Genomic DNA, 17,500 nt, shown 5'->3' on the forward strand with positions numbered 1-17,500 from the left:
GCCACCTGTTCGGACCCAAACCACCAAACTACATGTTGATCGCTACCGGCTCCGCTGATTGGTCGCCGGTCTGGCTGCACCTGTACTCGCCCCCCCATACTACTTGATGTCTGGGGTCGCCCCAACCTCGGACTTCAGAATGTTCAGTGCTCTCGTTGTCACCACTCCTCCCGGCTAGACGCTAGCGTGTACTGAGAGAAGTGGTGGCTTTAAGCCAATATTCCAGCACCTCCCATTTTACTTTGTATTGCACTTCTTGTTATTTTGCCTTAACGTAACTTTTCATTGTGTCATCTAATTATTCTTATTATTTTGATTGATTTTATTATAAGAATTTGTTTGTGCATTTTATTCATGTTTTGATTTATTTAACGTAATTAAAATTTCATTGTTAAAATTTACTTGTGTTTTGTGTGTCTTCTCCTTACCTTACCACAGACGAAGTTCCAGTTTTTCTATTTTTTTTTATAACTATGTGACGAGGCCATACCCCTAGCCTTAAACAGCCGAACACCAACGCGTTACCGTCACAATATATATATATATATATATATATATATATACATATATATATATATAATATTAATATTATATATCTTTCCTGAAATGCTGCGTGTACTAGTGGCTTTACAAGATTTTGTGGTTATTCTCTATATCTGGTTCACCTAATAGTAAATAAGTACCTGGGAGTTAGACAGCTGCTATGGGCTGCTTCCTAGGGATGTGTGTGTGTGTTTGTATTCATGTTGAATTTTACAAAGTAGGAAGAAATGTTTGTAAAAAAAAAAATCAAATATTTTTGAAAGTATAAGTAGATTTGATATTTTTCTCTAATTGTTTATGTCTGCTGTCTCGCCTCCTTTATAAAATGGCATCATTCTTGCTTTTTTAAGGATATCAGGAAAAGTAAGGCACTCCAGAGATTTGTTGACTCCTTCCTTGTGTTGCCTAGCCCAGCCCAGCCTAGACAAGGCAGGCTGGGCATCCTAGCCTCACGCAGCTTAGCCCCCACCTACATGTAGCATCCCAGTCCATCCTAAGTGATCATTACCTTACTGGCTGTGTTTTCTCTTCAGCCCTGAATGTAATGTGGTGGAACATAAGCAGATACATATCAGGTCTTAGAGAATCTGTACTTCATACATTTCTTAATAATGTCTCACAAATATTTAAATAATTAAAAAAAAATTGTATAATAACTTCATATTATTCTTGCAATTTATTTTTGCATTTTTTTTTATACAAAATTTACATTTTAAAAGATTACCTCTATTTTTAGATTGATGACTTGAAGACTACAGTGCCATCCACAGCAAATCATGGTCTTAAAATATCTCCTAGCAATGACGAGACCAATTTTCACAGAGATCAAATTTTTGCTAAGCAGTAGTCACAGGTAAATATATATTATATATATAATATTATATATATAATATTATATATATAAAATTAACTTCTTCATTGCTCAAAGCACCTTTTGACATTCTGAGAGTTGTGCTATTTTATTAAAAAATTAATTAGGCTATATTTTAATGTTTTGTAATGTTTTCATTACTTTTTTTGTTTTGAAATATAAATTGTTGAGTTTTGAAACATTTTGACATTAACTATACCTGAATATTTATAAACAAAAAAATACCAGAACTATGTCCTTGACAATTGCACTAAGAAGTCTTTGCCAAAATCAGGTGCTCAGTGCAGTAGTTAAAAACTTAAAAGTTGTACCACCTCTGGTGCAAGATTAGGGACCCATAGCCTCAGAGAAGAAAATAGAGAGTACTCAGAGAAGGCCTTGAATAATAGGCAGGCTGTTTGTGTGTTTCGACGGTAAGCTTGCTGACACCAAATGTAGTTACCTAAGTGTAGTTACAGGATTAGAGCTACGCTCGTGGTGTCCCGTCTACCCAGCACTCTTTGTCACATAATGCTTTGAAACTACTGACGGTCTTGGCCGCCACCACCTTCTCACTTAACTTGTTCCAACCGTGTACCACTCTGTATGCGAAAGGAAATTTTTTTATATTTCTTTGGCATCTTTGTTTAGTTAGTTTAAATCTATGACCTTTTGTTCTTGAAGTTCCAGGTCTCGGGAAATCTTCCCTATCGATTTTATCAATTCCTGTTACTATTTTGTACATAGTGATTTTATCACCTCTTTTTGTTGTCTTCTAGTTTTGGCATATATAATGCATCTGACCTCTCCACATAGCTCTTGCCCTTTAGTTCTGGGAGCCACTTAGTAGCATGTCTTTGCACCTTTTCCAGTTTGTTGATGTGCTTCTTAAGATATGGGCACCACACAACTGCTGCATATTCTAGCCTTGGCCGAACAAAACTCGTGAACAATTTCTTTAGTATTTCGCTATCCATGTATTTAAACAAAATTCTGAAGTTAGAAAGGGTGGCATAGGCTCCTCACACAACGTTCTTTATGTGGGCCTCAAGTGATAGTTTTCTATCTAGAACCAACCTTTTATCCCATACACCTCTTTCTTTTATCAGAATTATATAAAGATTTCTCACATAATTTGTAGGTTGTGTGGGATCTATGTTCTATTCCACATTCCATAACATGGCATTTATTCACATTAAATTTCATTTGCCAAGTGGTGCTCCATATATTTATTTTGTCCAGGTTTTCTTGAAGGGCATGACAATCATCTAAATTTCTTATCCATCCCATTATCTTAGCATCATCAGCAAACATGTTTATATAATTCTGTATTCCAACTGGTAGATCATTTATGTAGACAATGAACATTTCTGGTGCATGTACTGTAGTACTCCACTTGTGACACTTCTCCAGTCCGATTGCCTCTGATTACTGACCTCATTTTTCTATCAGTCAGAAAATTTTTCATCCATGTTAGAAGCTTACCTGTCACCCATCCAAAATTTTCTAGTTTCCAGAACAACCTCTTATGTGGAACTCTGTCGAAAGCCTTTTTTATGTCTAGATAGATGCAGTCGACCCAACTACCTATTTCCTTTAAAATCTCTGTGGCTCAATCATAGAAACTGAGTAAATTCGATACACAGGATCTTCCAGATCGAAAACAATACTGTCTGTGTGATATTATATAATTTCTCTCCAGGTGTTCTACCCATTTAGTTTTTATTATTTTTTTTTTCAATCTTTTCACTGTTACACTTGTCAATGATTCAGGTCTATAACTGAGAGGGGTGGGGTCTTCCCTGTTGCCACTTTTGTAGATTGGAACTATGTTAGCCTTTTTCCACATGTTTGCTATGACTCCTATACACAGGGATGCCTGAAAGATCAGGTGAAGTGAAAGGCTGAGCTCAGGTGCACATTCTCTCAGAACCCATGGTGAAACTCCATCTGGACCAACTGCTTTGTTCTTACTTAGCTACTTTAGCATATTTTCCACTTCATCTCTAGACACCTCTATACGCTCTATGATGTTCTCAGAAATTCTTATTGTGTCTGGTTCTCTTAAGATTTCATTTTGTATAAACACACTTTGGAACTTTTGGTTTAATGTTTCACACATTGCATTATCATTTTCTGTGAATCTGTTTCCTATTTTCAACCTCTGGATATTATCCTTTACCTGCAATTTGTTGTTTATGAATTTGTAGAATAGGGCCAGTTCTGTTTTACATTTATCCATTATCCCTTTTTAAAAATTTCTTTCTGCCACTTCCCTTACTGCTGTATAGTTGTTTCTCGCATCTTTGTATCGCTGGTATGATTGGAGGTTTGGCTTCTTTCTATTTTGATACCTGCTTGATGGGGTTCTGCTCTTCTACTCCCCAAGCCCGGCCCGAGGCCAGGCTCGACTTGTGAGAGTTTGGTCCACCAGGCTGTTGCTTGGAGCGGCCCGCAGGGCCACATACCCACCACAGCCCGGCTGATCCGGAACTTCTCTTAGAAAACAGTCCAGTTTTCTCCTGAAGATGTCCACGGTTGTTCCGGCAGGAACAACCGTGCAACCGTGCTCTGAAGGGGAAAGTGAATACTGAGCAGTACTCGAGACGGGACAACATAAGTGACTTGAAGAGTACAACCATTGTGATGGGATCCCTGGATTTGAAAGTTCTCATAATCCATCCGATCATTTTTCTGGCTGACGCAATATTTGCTTGGTTATGCTCCCAAACATTAGATCGTCGGACATCATTATTCCCAAATCCTTGACATGCTGTTTTTCTACTATGGGAAGATTCGATTGTGTTTTGTACCCTGTATTATGTTTCAGATCCTCATTTTTGCCATACCTGAAATTTATCACTGTTAAACATCATGTTATTTTCTGCTGCCCAATCGAAAACTTTGTTGACATCTGCTTGTAGTTTTTCAATGTCTTTCATTCCATTTTTGTGTCTTTTGGTCTGTGGCCCTCTCTCAATTTCTGTTGAACCAATCCTGTTTTCTGGCCCTGCATCTCTGTTTTGGTATGAATGTTTGTGTGCCTTCATTGTATATTTTGCAAAATTTGGCATACATTTAATTTACTTCCCTGTCTAGCAACAAGTCTGCCTAATTACTTATTAAAAAAAATTTGAAGTTCCCCATAGTGACCTCTCTCTCTCTTGAAATCAAGTTTATCAACTGTTTCAATGTCCCCATTTTCTGTGTGTGTGTGTTTGGAGGCTAAGCTTGCTGATACCATGTGTGTGTGTGTTTGGAGGCTAAGCTTGCTGATACCATGTGTGTGTACTCACCTAGTCACCTAGTTGTACTCACCTAGTTGTGTTTGCGGGGGTTGAGCTCTGGCTCTTTGGTCCCGCCTCTCAACCGTCAATCAACAGGTGTACAGATTCATGAGCCTATCGGGCTCTGTCATATCTACACTTGAAACTGTGTATGGAGTCAGCCTCCACCACATCACTTCCTAATGCATTCCATTTGTCAACCACTCTGACACTAAAAAAGTTCTTTCTAATATCTCTGTGGCTCATTTGGGCACTCAGTTTCCACCTGTGTCCCCTTGTGCGTGTTCCCCTTGTGTTAAATAGACTGTCTTTATCTACCCTATCAATCCCCTTCAGAATCTTGAATGTGGTGATTATGTCCCCCCTAACTCTTCTGTCTTCCAGCGAAGTGAGGTTTAATTCCCGTAGTCTCTCCTCGTAGCTCATACCTCTCAGCTCGGGTACTAGTCTGGTGGCAAACCTTTGAACCTTTTCCAGTTTAGTCTTATCCTTGACTAGATATGGACTCCATGCTGGGGCTGCATACTCCAGGATTGGCCTGACATATGTGGTATACAAAGTTCTGAATGATTCTTTACACAAGTTTCTGAATGCCGTTCGTATGTTGGCCAGCCTGGCATATGCCGCTGATGTTATCCGCTTGATATGTGCTGCAGGAGACAGGTCTGGCGTGATATCAACCCCCAAGTCTTTTTCCTTCTCTGACTCCTGAAGAATTTCCTCTCCCAGATGATACCTTGTATCTGGCCTCCTGCTCCCTACACCTATCTTCATTACATTACATTTGGTTGGGTTAAACTCTAACAACCATTTGTTCGACCATTCCTTCAGCTTGTCTAGGTCTTCTTGAAGCCTCAAACAGTCCTCTTCTGTTTTAATCCTTCTCATAATTTTAGCATCGTCCGCAAACATTGAGAGAAATGAATCGATACCCTCCGGGAGATCATTTACATATATCAGAAACAAGATAGGACCGAGTACAGAGCCCTGTGGGACTCCACTAGTGACTTCACGCTTGTGTGTGTGTGTTTGGAGGCTAAGCTTGCTGATACCATGTGTGTGTGTGTGTTTGGAGGCTAAGTTTGCTGATACCATGTGTGTGTGTGTGTGTTTGGAGGCTATGCTTGCTGATACCATGTGTGTGTGTGTTTGGAGGCTAAGCTTGCTGATACCATTTGTGTGTGTGTGTGTTTGGAGGCTAAGCTTGCTGATACTATGTGTGTGTGTGTGTGTTTGGAGGCTAAGCTTGCTGATACCATGTGTGTGTGTGTGTGTGTGTTTGGAGGCTAAGCTTGCTGATACCATGTGTGTGTGTGTGTGTGTGTGTTTAGAGGCTAAGCTTGCTGATACCATGTGTGTGTGTGAATTTGGAGGCTAAGCTTGCTGATACCATTTGTGTGTGTGTTTAGAGGCTAAGCTTGCTGATACCATTTGTGTGTGTGTGTGTTTGGAGGCTAAGCTTGCTGATACTATACTCACCTAGTTGTACTCACCTAGTTGTGTTTGCGGGGAATGAGCTCTGGCTCTTTGGTCCCGCCTCTCAACCGTCAATCAACAGGTGTACAGATTCCTGAGCCTATCGGGCTCTGTCATATCTACACTTGAAACTGTGTATGGAGTCAGCCTCCACCACATCACTGCCTAATGCATTCCATTTGTCAACCACTCTGACACTAAAAAAGTTCTTTCTAATATCTCTGTGGCTCATTTGGGCACTCAGTTTCCACCTGTGTCCCCTAGTACGTGTGCCCCTTGTGTTAAATAGACTGTCTTTATCTACCCTATCAATCCCCTTCAGAATCTTGAATGTGGTGATCATGTCCCCCCTAACTCTTCTGTCTTCCAGCGAAGTGAGGTTTACACTATGTGTAAACTATGTGTGTGTGTGTGTTTTTACTATGTGTGTATGTGTGTGTTTGGAGGCTAAGCTTGCTGATACCATGTGTGTGTGTGTGTGTGTTTGGAGGCTAAGCTTGCTGATACCATGTGTGTGTGTGTGTGTGTGTGTTTAGAGGCTAAGCTTGCTGATACCATGTGTGTGTGTGAATTTGGAGGCTAAGCTTGCTGATACCATTTGTGTGTGTGTTTAGAGGCTAAGCTTGCTGATACCATGTGTGTGTGTGTGTGTTTGGAGGCTAAGCTTGCTGATACCATGTGTGTGTGTGTGTGTGTGTGTTTAGAGGCTAAGCTTGGTGATACCATGTGTGTGTGTGAATTTGGAGGCTAAGCTTGCTGATACCATTTGTGTGTGTGTTTAGAGGCTAAGCTTGCTGATACCATGTGTGTATTTGGAGGCTAAGCTTGCTGATACCATGTGTGTGTGTGTTTGGAGGCTAAGCTTGCTGATACCATGTGTGTGTGTGTGTGTTTGGAGGCTAAGCTTGCTGATACCATGTGTGTGTGTGTTTGGAGGCTAAGCTTGCTGATACCATGTGTGTGTGTGTGTTTGGAGGCTAAGTTTGCTAACACCGTGTGTGTACTCACCTGTTTAAATAATAATAGGGGTGTGTACCACCTCTGGTGCAATTGTAGGGACCCACAGCCTTGAAGAAAATAAAGAGTATTCAGAGAAGACCTTGTGGATTCTCACTGAACACTAATCTTTTCTTCTCCTACCACCCCTCTTATTTTGTTTTATGCTGTATTCTATTATATATCATATAAATACATAGCCAAATGGCAATATTTATTATGTCTATACAAAAAGAAGACATCCACTTTATTTTTTTCTCTCCTTTGTTTCTATGTGGATTTTGTTGTGACTAATGATTCTCCTCCTTCCCATCAACAGGTCTTCCTCACTGGGCTTGCTCGGCTTTTGTGTTACTGTGAGGGTGCCATCATCGTTTACCCTTCAAGACTGACTCATGCTGGCATTGCATTTGTGGACTTCCCTTCACAGTAAACAGTCCTTCGCCATATGGTGATTGTCCAGGGCAAGCAGGGTGTGACTGCCATCTTGGAGAAGCAGGGTCTTTTAATATAAAGAATCTTCCGTCTTCTCTACTTACGCCAGCTTGTGCCGGCCTTGCATTCTTGTTACTTCATGGCCCTTGGGCCTTTTTTATTTATTTTACATAATAAATTTTTTGATTAATACCCGTGTTTCACAAGAGATCCTTAACATTTTAAGCACCAATTGTATTGACTAATGTACGTCTTGTAACCTTTAAGACATAAATAGACAAGACATAGATAAATGAGTGAATAATACTGAGTGACTAGGTTAGGGCGAGGAACATAGTACAGTGTCTGGCTTTGGAAGAATGCCTACTGTTTTAGAAACCTTATTGCCATGATCATAATCGTATGGGTTAAAAAGCATTTGTTGTCACTCCTACACTGTGGCTTGTTGAGCTTGAAACCTTTGCTCCTTGTTCGTGTTACATCTGACCTTTTGAAGAAATTGTATGAATCAATATCCTCCAAATTGTTCAGTATTTTAAAGGTTTCGCTCTATTACTCTCTTATTTGCATATATCTAAGCATATAGATTAGATATAGATTTAGATTAGATTTTTTAGTCAGGTAAAGGTACATACATTGCAGATGAGTTACAAAGGGAAAGACAATGACTAGAGTTCACTAGCTCTATTGGAAGAGAAACGTCTGCAAGACAAGTGTGGGCAAAAATTAAGGTAGCTAAGGGGAGCAGAGCCCGGCCTGCGGCTCACAACGACCCCCAGGGTAAGGCTGAAGAACTAATACACAAGTGGAGTGATGCAGCATCATCCTCCTCCCTCCCTGCAGAAGTAAGCAGGGAACAGCTCCTCCGACATAATGACAGAAGGATTAGGATAACAAGAGCACAATCTAGTGATGACGAGTATGGGGAACCAATTACAGCCAAGGAAGTAAAGGGGGCTATGAAATGGGTAAAAGTACAGCACCTGGTGAAGATGGCGTCACCTACGACATACTCAATGCACTGTGTGAAGTGTCTGGCAATCCACTACTCCACCTGTTTAACAAGTCATTCCTATGTGGAGTGTTGCCCACACAATGGAAACATGCAATAATGGTCCCAATACCGAAACCCAATGACCCTGGCAATTATAGACCTATCAGTCTCATGTAATGCACTTGGAAGATGCTTGAAAGGATCATCCTAAACCGACTATTGCACAAAATAGGCAGGTTAGGGGAGGGGTCAATGGATTTGTTAAAGGACGGAGGACAGCAAACTATAGTTAATTACCTTGCTAATGATACAGCTAAGTACTCCCAATAAACTCGCACCTCGGGGCAAAATTTTAAAATTTAAAATACAATACCTAAAGCCACTAATACGCATAGCGTTTCGGGCAAGTATATACGAAGTAAAACCCAAACAAAGAACTGACTCCGTAGGACCCATAAAAGATGAGACTAACAATTTTAAGTTGTATCATAAAAGGGCGGCAAACACTCTCAATGAATACCTAACATCAGTGTTCACACTAGAAAGCTTGAATGACATCCCATCACCAACACAAATGTTTGTCGGAGGTAAGGAGAATGAATTAAGAGAAATACCAATTACACGCGACACAATCAGGAAGAGCATTGACAAACTAAAAGACTCAGAAGCCCAAAGTGTAAATGGATTTAAGTCCCAAGTCGTAAAGGAACTGGCAAATTAATTGGGTGGTTGTAGGTAGGAGCTGCCTCGTATGGGCCGGTGGGCCTTCTGCAGTTGCCTTTGTTCTTGTGTTCTTATGTTGAGTAGCAACATTTGCAAATTTGCAGATGATACAAAAATAGGTAGGGAAATTAACACGGAAGAAGACTCACTATCACTTCAAGTTGATCATGGATGTTCATGGATGAAAGTAGATTGATAATATTATCTTGGAACGTTAATGGATTAAAAACTAGAGCGGTGGATGTACACTATTATACTCTTAGAGAGAATATTAACATAGCAGCACTCCAGGAAACTGGGGATAGGGATGGTAACAATCTGAACATGAAGATGAACATGTTGAACATGAAGATGTTCAACTGCTGGGCGAGCCCTCTCCTACTCATCTGAGGGGAGGGAGATTAGATTATGCTTGTTTGATAAATGCTGAGGGCATAGAGGAGAATTGTCTTACTGTAGATGAAATGCTAAGAGATTTTGCATTACAAATACAGCTTAAACTAGATAAAAAGCATGCCTGCCTTCAGAGGAAAAGCTTAAAGTTTAATAAGGGAGAATTAAGGGGTCTTGTTGGTCATATTAAGTCTTGGTATGATACTTATAAGCCAGTTTCGGCAGAAGCATTTTATTAAGATTTAATTAAGGAGGTAGATGTATTTAATGCAACATTGAACCGGAAAACATCTGGTATAGAAAAGCATCCCCCCATAAAAGTGTGCGGAGAAGAGAAAGGAAATTTGGAGCAAGTATTGGCAGGAGTTTGCAGAGAAAGTTAGGAGTAACAAACTTGAAGGAAATCTGGCAAGACATAAATGAAATAAGGGGTAAAAAGCATAATTTTGTTGCACATCCTGACCAGTAAGGAATTGCAAAAGGTCTCGTAAATAAATGGGCGGAAGCTGCCAAACTTAGTTCATTTAATTACCCGCTGTAACGAGAGAGTCGTTTGATTCTTGGAAAGATCTAAGAAAGGATTTTATACTTACAGCAGGTAACAGTGGTGATGTCACTTGCACAGGTATTACCAGAGAAGAACTAATAACGGCGATTAAAGTTGGGAAATCTACCGCCCCCTGGGGAGGATGGAGTAACTTATGAAATACTTAATGAACTTGCCATTATGACGAAAAGCCCGCTGTTAGACCTCTTTAATATTAGTTATAAAGAGGGCAGAATTCCCAGTAAATGAAAAAGAACTATGATCATCCTTATCCCTAAAGCCAATGGAGAGTACAGACCTGTGTCTTTAACCTCGTGTTTTTGTAAAATGATGGAGAGGATCATTTTAAATAAACTTTTGTATATAATAGGTGATCAGCTGTCTAATAATTTTTCGGGTTCCTCAGAGGAAAAAGTACCTCTGACTGTATTATTAAATGTCTAGCTAATGGTAATGATTATTATAGAATTTTTATTGATTTATAAGGAGCTTTTGATAAAGCCAACAAAGAGGTTATTTTATATGAATTAGCTGGTCTTGGTGTTGAAGGGAGATTATTGCGCTGGATAGGGGATTATCTTCAGGAAAGGAAGGCTCAGGTGTGGTATCAAGGTTGTATGGTTCAAGGTATCAAGGTCAAGAACTCTGCACACCTCAGGGAGGAGTGTTGAGTCTCACCCTGTTTTATGTACTAATGAATAAGATAGCATCTGAGAAATACTCAAATTGGGTAACTCCAATCATATATGCTGATGATATTTTGTTTCAGGGCAAAGATATTTCAAAGATTCAAACAGTGTTGGACAATTTCGGAAACCAGTGTCACCACATGGGACTAGTGGTTAATGAAGACAAAACTAAAGTTTGAATGTAGAAGTCGGAGGCCCATTATATTGGAAATAAACGGTAAAAATATAGAGAGTTAATATATATAAATATTTAGGCATATATGTTGGATATACCTATGAGAGTTTGGAAACTGAGATGAACAGACTGTTGAGTCAATGTCGGAAGAGATTACAACCTCTGAAGGCCTTGGCATGCTGTGGAAAGGAGTGGGAGTCCAAGTGCTACGAATGATGTACTTGAGTACTGTAAGATTTCTTATTGATTATGCTGCACCTGTCATTTGTTGTTTTGGTAAAGGTAGGATGGGCAAGTTAGAGAAGATACAAAATGAAGCCGTTGGGGGTCGTTGTGAGCCGCTGCTACCTTAATTTTTGCCCACACTTGTCTTGCAGACGTTTCTCTTCCAATAGAGCTAGTGAACTCTAGTCAATGTCTTTCCCTTTGTAACTCATCTGCAATGTATGTACCTTTACCTGAATAAAAAATCTAATCTAAATCTATATCTAATCTATATGCTTAGATATATGCAAATGAGAGAGTAATAGAGCGAAACCTTTAAAATACTGAACAATTTGGAGGATATTGATTCATACAATTTCTTCAAAAGGTCAGATGTAACACGAACAAGGAGCAAAGGTTTCAAGCTCAACAAGCCACAGTGTAGGAGTGACAACAAATGCTTTTTAACCCATACGATTATGATCATGGCAATAAGGTTTCTAAAACAGTAGGCATTCTTCCAAAGCCAGACACTGTACTATGTTCCTCGCCCTAACCTAGTCACTCAGTATTATTCACTCATTTATCTATGTCTTGTCTATTTATGTCTTAAAGGTTACAAGATGTACATTAGTCAATACAATTGGTGCTTAAAATGTTAAGGATCTCTTGTGAAACACGGGTATTAATCAAAAAATTTATTATGTAAAATAAATAAAAAAGGCCCAAGGGCCATGAAGTAACAAGAATGCAAGGCCGGCACAAGCTGGCGTAAGTAGAGAAGACGGAAGATTCTTCATATTAAAAGACCCTGCTTCTCCAAGATGGCAGTCACACCCTGCTTGCCCTGGACAATCACCATATGGAGAAGGACTGTTTACTGTGAAGGGAAGTCCACAAATGCAATGCCAGCATGAGTCAGCCTTGAAGGGTAAACGATGATGGCACCCTCACAGTAACACAAAAGCCGAGCAAGCCCAGTGAGGAAGACCTGTTGATGGGAAGGAGGAGAATCATTAGTCACAACAAAATCCACATAGAAACAAAGGAGAGAAAAAAAATAAAGTGGATGTCTTCTTTTTGTATAGACATAATAAATATTGCCATTTGGCTATGTATTTATATGATATATAATAGAATACAGCATAAAACAAAATAAGAGGGGTGATAGGAGAAGAAAAGATTAGTGTTCAGTGAGAATCCACAAGGTCTTCTCTGAATACTCTATTTTCTTCAAGGCTGTGGGTCCCTACAATTGCACCAGAGGTGGTACACACCCCTATTATAATTTAAACAGGTGAGTACACACACGGTGTTAGCAAACTTAGCCTCCAAACACACACACACACATGGTATCAGCAAACTTAGCCTCCAAACACACACACACACATGGTATCAGCAAGCTTAGCCTCCAAACACACACACACATGGTATCAGCAAGCTTAGCCTCCAAATACACACATGGTATCAGCAAGCTTAGCCTCTAAACACACACACACACACACACACACAAACGGTATCAGCAAGCTTAGCCTCCAAACACACACACACATGGTATCAGCAAGCTTAGCCTCCAAACACACACACACACATGGTATCAGCAAGCTTAGCCTCCAAACACACACACACACATGGTATCAGCAAGCTTAGCCTCCAAACACACACACACACATGGTATCAGCAAGCTTAGCCTCCAAACACACACACACATGGTATCAGCAAGCTTAGCCTCCAAACACACACACACACACATGGTATCAGCAAGCTTAGCCTCCAAACACACACACACATGGTATCAGCAAGCTTAGCCTCCAAACACACACACACACATATGGTATCAGCAAGCTTAGCCTCCAAACACACACACACATGGTATCAGCAAGCTTAGCCTCCAAACACACACACACATGGTATCAGCAAGCTTAGCCTCCAAACACACACACACACACATGGTATCAGCAAGCTTAGCCTCCAAACACACACACACATGGTATCAGCAAGCTTAGCCTCCAAACACACACACACAGAAAATGGGGACATTGAAACAGTTGATAAACTTGATTTCAAGAGAGAGAGGTCACTATGGGGAACTTCAAATTTTTTTTAATAAGTAATTAGGCAGACTTGTTGCTAGACAGGGAAGTAAATTAAATGTATGCCAAATTTTGCAAAATATACAATGAAGGCACACAAACATTCATACCAAAACAGAGATGCAGGGCCAGAAAACAGGATTGGTTCAACAGAAATTGAGAGAGGGCCACAGACCAAAAGACACAAAAATGGAATGAAAGACATTGAAAAACTACAAGCAGATGTCAACAAAGTTTTCGATTGGGCAGCAGAAAATAACATGATGTTTAACAGTGATAAATTTCAGGTATGGCAAAAATGAGGATCTGAAACATAATACAGGGTACAAAACACAATCGAATCTTCCCATAGTAGAAAAACAGCATGTCAAGGATTTGGGAATAATGATGTCCGACGATCTAATGTTTAGGGAGCATAACCAAGCAAATATTGCGTCAGCCAGAAAAATCATCGGATGGATTACGAGAACTTTCAAATCCAGGGATCCCATCACAATGGTTGTACTCTTCAAGTCACTTATGTTGTCCCATCTCGAGTACTGCTCAGTATTCACTTCCCCCTTCAGAGCAGGAGAGATTGCTGAAATAGAGGGAATACAGAGAACATATACGGCACGCATAGACGAGATAAAACACCTAAATTATTGGGATCGTCTCAAAGCTCTCCAAATGTACTCTCTAGAAAGGAGACGAGAGAGATACCAAATAATATACACATGGAAGATACTGGAGGGCCAGGTCCCAAATCTACACAGTAAAATAACAACGTACTGGAGTGAACGATATGGAAAAAAATGCAAGATTGAACCAGTGAAGAGCAGAAGTGCCACAGGCACAATCAGAGAGCACTGTATAAACATCAGAGGTCCGCGGTTGTTCAACGTCCTCCCAGCGACTATAAGAAATATTGCCGGAACAACCGTGGACATCTTCAGGAGAAAACTGGACTGTTTTCTAAGAGAAGTTCCGGATCAGCCGGGCTGTGGTGGGTATGTGACCCTGCGGGCCGCTCCAAGCAACAGCCTGGTGGACCAAACTCTCACAAGTCGAGCCTGGCCTCGGGCCGGGCTTGGGGAGTAGAAGAGCAGAACCCCATCAAGCAGGTATCAAAATAGAAAGAAGCCAAACCCCCAATCATACCAGCGATACAAAGATGCGAGAAACAACTATACAGCAGTAAGGGAAGAGGCAGAAAGAAATTTTTAAAAAGGGATAATGGATAAATGTAAAACAGAACTGGGCCTATTCTACAAATTCATAAACAACAAATTGCAGGTAAAGGATAATATCCAGAGGTTGAAAATAGGAAACAGATTCACAGAAAATGATAATGCAATGTGTGAAACATTAAACCAAAAGTTCCAAAGTGTGTTTATACAAAATGAAATCTTAAGAGAACCAGACACAATAAGAATTTCTGAGAACATCATAGAGCGTATAGAGGTGTCTAGAGATGAAGTGGAAAATATGCTAAAGTAGCTAAGTAAGAACAAAGCAGTTGGTCCAGATGGAGTTTCACCATGGGTTCTGAGAGAATGTGCACCTGAGCTCAGCCTTTCACTTCACCTGATCTTTCAGGCATCCCTGTGTATAGGAGTCATAGCAAACATGTGGAAAAAGGCTAACATAGTTCCAATCTACAAAAGTGGCAACAGGGAAGACCCCACCCCTCTCAGTTATAGACCTGAATCATTGACAAGTGTAACAGTGAAAAGATTGAAAAAAAATAATAAAAACTAAATGGGTAGAACACCTGGAGAGAAATTATATAATATCACACAGACAGTATTGTTTTCGATCTGGAAGATCCTGTGTATCGAATTTACTCAGTTTCTATGATTGAGCCACAGAGATTTTAAAGGAAATAGGTAGTTGGGTCGACTGCATCTATCTAGACATAAAAAAGGCTTTCGACAGAGTTCCACATAAGAGGTTGTTCTGGAAACTAGAAAATTTTGGATGGGTGACAGGTAAGCTTCTAACATGGATGAAAAATTTTCTGACTGATAGAAAAATGAGGGCAGTAATCAGAGGCAATCGGACTGGAGAAGTGTCACAAGTGGAGTACCACAGTACATGCACCAGAAATGTTCATTGTCTACATAAATGATCTACCAGTTGGAATACAGAATTATATAAACATGTTTGCTGATGATGCTAAGATAATGGGATGGATAAGAAATTTAGATGATTGTCATGCCCTTCAAGAAAACCTGGACAAAATAAATATATGGAGCACCACTTGGCAAATGAAATTTAATGTGAATAAATGCCATGTTATGGAATGTGGAATAGAACATAGATCCCACACAACCTACAAATTATGTGAGAAATCTTTATATAATTCTGATAAAAGAAAGAGGTCTAGGGTTGATTCTAGATAGAAAACTATCACTTGAGGCCCACATAAAGAACGTTGTGTGAGGAGCCTATGCCACGCTTTCTAACTTCAGAATTTCGTTTAAATACATGGATGGCGAAATACTAAAGAAATTGTTCACGAGTTTTTTTCGGCCAAGGCTAGAATATGCAGCAGTTGTGTGGTGCCCATATCTTAAGAAGCACATCAACAAACTGGAAAAGGTGCAAAGACATGCTACTAAGTGGCTCCCAGAACTAAAGGGCAAGAGCTATGTGGAGAGGTCAGATGCATTATATATGCCAAAACTAGAAGACAACAAAAAGAGGTGATAAAATCACTATGTACAAAATAGTAACAGGAATTGATAAAATCGATAGGAAAGATTTCCCGAGACCTGGAACTTCAAGAACAAAAGGTCATAGATTTAAACTAACTAAACAAAGATGCCAAAGAAATATAAAAAAATTTCCTTTCGCATACAGAGTGGTACACGGTTGGAACAAGTTAAGTGAGAAGGTGGTGGCGGCCAAGACCGTCAGTAGTTTCAAAGCATTATGTGACAAAGAGTGCTGGGTAGACGGGACACCACGAGCGTAGCTCTAATCCTGTAACTACACTTAGGTAACTACATTTGGTGTCAGCAAGCTTACCGTCGAAACACACAAACAGCCTGCCTATTATTCAAGGCCTTCTCTGAGTACTCTCTATTTTCTTCTCTGAGGCTATGGGTCCCTAATCTTGCACCAGAGGTGGTACAACTTTTAAGTTTTTAACTACTGCACTGAGCACCTGATTTTGGCAAAGACTTCTTAGTGCAATTGTCAAGGACATAGTTCTGGTATTTTTTTGTTTATAAATATTCAGGTATAGTTAATGTCAAAATGTTTCAAAACTCAACAATTTATATTTCAAAACAAAAAAAGTAATGAAAACATTACAAAACATTAAAATATAGCCTAATTAATTTTTTAATAAAATAGCACAACTCTCAGAATGTCAAAAGGTGCTTTGAGCAATGAAGAAGTTAATTTTATATATATAATATTATATATATAATATTATATATATAATATATATTTACCTGTGACTACTGCTTAGCAAAAATTTGATCTCTGTGAAAATTGGTCTCGTCATTGCTAGGAGATATTTTAAGACCATGATTTGCTGTGGATGGCACTGTAGTCTTCAAGTCATCAATCTAAAAATAGAGGTAATCTTTTAAAATGTAAATTTTGTATAAAAAAAAATGCAAAAATAAATTGCAAGAATAATATGAAGTTATTATACAATTTTTTTTAATTATTTAAATATTTGTGAGACATTATTAAGAAATGTATGAAGTACAGATTCTCTAAGACCTGATATGTATCTGCTTATGTTCCACCACATTACATTCAGGGCTGAAGAGAAAACACAGCCAGTAAGGTAATGATCACTTAGGATGGACTGGGATACTACATGTAGGTGGGGGCTAAGCTGCGTGAGGCTAGGATGCCCAGCCTGCCTTGTCTAGGCTGGGCTGGGCTAGGCAACACAAGGAAGGAGTCAACAAATCTCTGGAGTGCCTTACTTTTCCTGATATCCTTATAAAAGCAAGAATGATGCCATTTTATAAAGGAGGCGAGACAGCATACATAAACAATTAAAGAAAAATATCAAATCTACTTATACTTTCAAAAATATTTGATTTTTTGTTTTTACAAACATCTCTTCCTACTTTGTAAAATTCAACA

General features: G+C 39.4%; 2 long non-coding RNA genes across 3 annotated transcripts in view; one reads left to right on the top strand and one right to left on the bottom strand.

The window, feature by feature from the left end:
• Window positions 1–7,779, top strand: part of LOC138364111 (uncharacterized) — a 12,208-nt gene extending 4,429 nt beyond the window's left edge. The window contains exons 2-3 of the long non-coding RNA XR_011228300.1: window positions 1,280–1,396; window positions 7,472–7,779. This is a non-coding gene — a long non-coding RNA (uncharacterized lncRNA). The remainder of the gene's footprint in view (window positions 1–1,279; window positions 1,397–7,471) is intronic.
• Window positions 7,780–11,995: 4,216 nt separating this feature from the next.
• The window catches only part of LOC138364112 (uncharacterized), a 7,071-nt gene continuing 1,566 nt past the window's right edge, over window positions 11,996–17,500 (bottom strand). For both annotated transcript variants that reach the window (XR_011228302.1, XR_011228301.1), the window contains exons 2-3: window positions 16,849–16,965; window positions 11,996–12,303 (exon numbers count right to left, since the gene is read on the bottom strand). This is a non-coding gene — a long non-coding RNA (uncharacterized lncRNA). The remainder of the gene's footprint in view (window positions 12,304–16,848; window positions 16,966–17,500) is intronic.

Source organism: Procambarus clarkii, chromosome 12 (assembly GCF_040958095.1).
Source record: "Procambarus clarkii isolate CNS0578487 chromosome 12, FALCON_Pclarkii_2.0, whole genome shotgun sequence".
Taxonomy (NCBI): Eukaryota; Metazoa; Arthropoda; class Malacostraca; order Decapoda; family Cambaridae; genus Procambarus; species Procambarus clarkii.